Raw genomic sequence first — 5,000 nt, 5'->3', positions numbered from 1 at the left:
TCTGTGGGAAGCCAGTGATACCCCTGGATAATCTGCTGCGTAGAGCCCTTGCACAGCCCAGAAGGCCATTGATGTTTTCTGCTTGACTGGACTCAAAGTGTTTTGCCCAGGGAATTATAGTCATAGTCTAAAACAATCTGCAGAAGGTATTACCAAAATCTGAGGAGATTGTTTCCTGAAAGTCTGCAGGTTTCTGCAGAACTCTAACCTTCTACGCTTTAAAAGTAGTAATTTTTAAAATTTTATAACTGGTTTTGCAAGTGCATTTGTGAAAAATACAAATCAGGATATATCTGACATACCATATTTGACAGTCATGAATCTATAAATGATGCCACACATCAATAAGCTAAACTGTTAGGTGGACATTTAAAAGTTATAATGCATTTCCAAATTTTAGAAATAAAACCAGTAGGTCCCATTATATTACAGATTAACAATATAAATATTTTAATATATTGTAAAATGTATGTGTTCAATGACTCATACTAAATTTGTGTGCTGTGGACAACTCTCTTAACAACAACAACATTTATATGGTCATAACTAAGTTTTTAATTTAACACTCCATTAAGATGAATGGGGAGGGAAGTTCCCACCTCTGTTGATGCTGTTGTTTCAAGTTCATCTATAGCTGGGTATAGATTCCACAAGACAATATTCCATTGATTTATAATGTTGTCTGTTTAGAAGTGAGTGCCACTTGTTTCCCTCCCTCCTTCCCCCTTCCCACAACAAGAATGCAGATGTATATTTTATTAATGACACATCACTCACTAACATAGCAAATGCTGGATAAATATAATAATAGTATTTTTATGAGCTTGATGTGTTCTTGCAGAGGGAAATTCAGCCCATCAGTGTCTTCCTATTATACTTTTAAGCATATATAGATATAGTTAGTGAATAGGCTACAGTTGTTTTGCAACTGGAAGGATCAGAAACTTTCCAAAACAAAAGAGAGAGAGAGAGAGAGAGAGAGAGAGAGAGAGAGAGAGTAAAAGAAAGTTCACAAGCAAAGAAAAGTCTGTGGATTCTTGTGTGGTTGGTGGTCACATCCTGGCACCATGCAATTGACTCCAGTTTGAAGATACAGGTGACTATTTAACTCACTATAATACAGACATAGCTTTCACACACCTTTGTCTTTTTAAACAATGAGGCCACTTCTATCCGATGCAAAGAGCAACTTCAAGAGGAGTTATGGGTGCTCAGACCCTTTCCTTTTAGCAGGGCTGTGCTATGCTGACGCAAATGATCCCCCATTTCCATAGCAACAGAGGGCCTTCTGACAGTGGAACAGCTGTAGCAGAGCTGCCTAAGGGAGCAGCAATTAGAGGGGAGGAATAAGGAGGTCCTATATGCAGTGTGGGATCCCACCAGTGCACAGGGCAGAAAGGATGTAGGACTAGAGGGTCCATCACTGTGTATATCTTCTAATCCCCTAACTTTCTGGTGAGTGCATTAAGCCTTGCATTGTCAACAGCCTATAGTAGCTGCAAGGGAATGGCTCCACAACCTGTTAGGGAAGATTCTATCCCTTGCACATTTAGGGTGACCAGATAACAAGTGTGAAAAATCGGGAGAGGGGGTGGAGGGTAATAGGCACCTATATAAGACAAAGCCATCAGGACTGTCCCTATAAAATCAGGACATCTGGTTACCCTATATCTGCCCACAGCCCAGCTGAGCTATACTCCCCCTTGGCTCAAGCATGAGAATTTGTTCCTAACTACCATGTGAGCTTGAGCAGAATTTTTCTTCAGTGCTAATTTGCCCCTTTCCCAAATGCAGAAACCTCAGATCATCAGTAGTGCACAGGTGATGGCTTTATTCATAAAAAAATACTGGATTTTTCTTCTTTTACTGAGTCTCACAAAAAATCCACATTGTTGAGTAGCTTGTTACTGAATCAAGCACTCATTGTACATACAGATTACATAAACAAGAAGGTCAATTTTGTTTCAAACCTATATGAATATGGTTCTGGGACTGAATTAACTACTGATTGAAAAGTTACACATTTTCAGCTAGCTAATCACATTTTATTTCACTGTACACAGACAGCAGTGCAATGAAATTAGCTGTTTGTTTGTACATTTTGGAAAATGTTTCAACTTCAAGCTTGTAAAAAAAAAAAGAAAGTTTCATGTATGATCAGGTAAGATTGGTAGGGTAAAAACACCACTGACAATGATTGAAAAAGGCTCAGTAGCAAACTAGTAATTGCTTTCTCCAGATTTCTGACCCCTTTCTTCCTCTTCATGAAATGCAATCTATGGGTATATATATTTACAGTGCTTTTTAAAAGCCGTGGCAACAAGTCTCAGAGCCTGGGTCCACTGACTTGGGCTTGTGCTACAGCACTAAAAACAGCTGCGCCCCATTCGCAGCCCCAGGCCCCGCGGCTGCAGCTCCAGCCCGCACCCTGGCCCCAGCCGCACTTCAGGCCCTGTTCTTGGCCCCCGACCGTGGTTTTGGCCCCGCTCCCGGCACTGGGTCCCTATTGCAGCTCCTGGGGGGGCACAGACCAGTTGGGGGGTCACAACCCCAAAAGTTTAGGGACCATTGCCCTAGATACCTCCTTTATTTGGTATGAATTTATCATTCTAAGGGAACAGCCCTTTCTGTCATAAAACTACTCCAGGAGCTAATGCTATATTTTCATACCTAGTGAGAGTAATAATATTCCATACCTGCAAACATTTTAAGAGGGTTTCTCCATGCAGCTAGTTAGTAGAATCCTATCTACAGGATCATAGAAGTGCAGGGCTGGCAGGGACCTCAAGAGGTCATTGAGTTCATCTCTGCCCTGAGACAGGACTGAGTAAATCTAGACCATCCCTGACAGGGGTTTGGCTAACTTGCTCTTAAAAACCTCCAGTGATGGGGATTCCACAGCCTCCCTTGTGAGCCTATTCCACAGCTTAACTACCTGTATAGTTAGAAAGCTTTTTCAAATAGCCAACCTAAATCTCTCTTGCTGCCAATTAAGCTGATTACTTCTTGTCCTACTGTCATTGGAAAACAATTGATCACAGGGGTGTGCAAAAGGGGGGGCACAGAATTCCTCCAGCCCCAAGGCTGTGGGAGGGGGAGAGCAAACTCCTGCCGCAGCCAGGGCGGAGTGGCGGCAGGGGAGGGAACAGCGAGCTCCTCCTTGGGCCCTCCAAAAAGGGTCAAAGTTAAATTTCTGTGCATGACCCCGAACTGTCCTCTTTATAAAAGTCCTTAACGTTTTTGTAGACTGTTATCAGATCCCCATTCACTCTTTTTTTTTTTTTTTATTTAAACATGCCCAGTCTTTTTAACTTTTCCTCAGAAATCAAGTTTTCTGAACCTTTCATCATTTGTGTTGCTCTCCTCTGGACTTTCTCCAATTTGTCCACATCTTTCCTAAAGTGTGGTGTCCAGAATTGGTCTCACCAGTGCTGAGTAGAGTGTGACAATTACTTCATGTTTGACAAACAATACACTGCTAATACTCCCCAGAATGACATTTGCTTTTATCACAACTTCATCACATTGTTGACTCATACTCAGTTTGTGATCCACTATGACCCACAGATCCCTTTCAGCCGCCTTTTGGGGTGTTCACCATTTTGCAGTTGTGCATATGATTTTTTTTTCTTCCTAAGTGTAGTACTTTTTATTTGTCTTCATTGAATTTCACCTGATTGATTTCAGACCAATTCTCCAATTTGTAAAGGTGGTTTTCAATATTAACGCTCTCCCCCACAGCTTGGTGACATCCACAAAGTGCATAAGCATACTCTCCACTCCATTATCCAAGTCATTAATGAAAATGTTGAATAGTACCAGACCCAGAACAGACCCCTGCGGGACTCCACTAAATATGTCCCTCCATTTTGATCGTGAACTATTGATAACTACTCTTTGAGTACTGTCTTTCAACCAGTTTTGCACTCACCTTATAGTAATTTCATCTAGACCACATTTCTCTAGCTTATTTATAAGAATGTCATGTGGGACTGCGTTAAAAGCCTTACTAAACTCAAGATATATCATGTGGTACAGACTATCTTAGAATTTCATATTTAAAGTTTTTGTCATCGTTGTTTTTTAACAAAACCTGACCCAAAAATAATATATATTGCCTGGTCACATTTATCTATGACAGTTGGAAGAAACTTTGTGAATTCTAGGTAAAAGATAACTGTTTGGTATTTACATTGAAAACATAGTCAGTTAAACTCTGACTATTGTTTTCTCAAGAATGAAACTGTTTTAGAAGAACAATGAAGGATAAGGAAATGCATGTTCTTTAGTTTTTGGTCTTTCTTGGCGGGGGGAGCAGAAGAGAGATTCTTTTAACTTCTAAAATCCCTCGTTGTTCCATCATATCTAATCCTCCATACTAGTGCCTATAATGATTCCCAACTGGTAGAAGAACTACTTTCAACATCCCGGCAGCAGAATTGCTACCACTAATGTAGTAGCTAAATGTTAGAAGACTCCTAACTCACCCATCTGTGCTTTACCTCCCAAGTGGGTAAATACACTGAGTAGTAATTCCTTTGCTTGGCACCCAAATTCTAAACCTTACTGGCAACTGTCATGATTTCCAGTCCAAGCAACTCTGCAGTCAAGATTGCTGGTTTAGTGTGCCGCAGGGAACCAAACACCTACCTTAATAAAGCACTGCCTTCAGAACATAGTGTAGTTAAACTGTTGGCACTGTAATTGTTAACAGTGTACTGGTGATAATACTATGGATTACAGCTAATGTCAGGCTACTGAATTAATACCTGAATATCATTTACAGTTAAACTTCAGGTAACTTACTGGAATTAGTATATGAAGAGGGATTTTTTTTTCTAGCAAGTCATATATCCATTAAGAATGACTGAAAATATACACAGCAGTATGGAACTAAGCCATCGTGACTGTTAAATGAAAAGAAATGAAACCTTTAAACTTCTTTTAAATGTGTTATCTGTTCATTTGGGAATTAGTCCTGTAACCCTGACTCATGTGAG

The 5,000-nt window shown here is 40.3% G+C and overlaps 1 protein-coding gene across 2 annotated transcripts in view; it reads right to left on the bottom strand.

Moving 5' to 3' along the window:
• ZNF536 (zinc finger protein 536) overlaps positions 1-5,000 on the bottom strand; it is a 205,192-nt gene that overhangs the window by 134,197 nt on the left and 65,995 nt on the right. The window lies entirely within an intron of this gene.

Source organism: Emydura macquarii, unplaced genomic scaffold (assembly GCF_026122565.2).
Source record: "Emydura macquarii macquarii isolate MOO-44397 ecotype Brisbane River unplaced genomic scaffold, CSIRO-AGI_Emac_v2 contig_561, whole genome shotgun sequence".
NCBI lineage: Eukaryota > Metazoa > Chordata > Testudines > Chelidae > Emydura > Emydura macquarii.
Note: the sequence above shows the minus strand (reverse complement) of the source record. Positions and strands in the feature narration are given on the sequence as shown.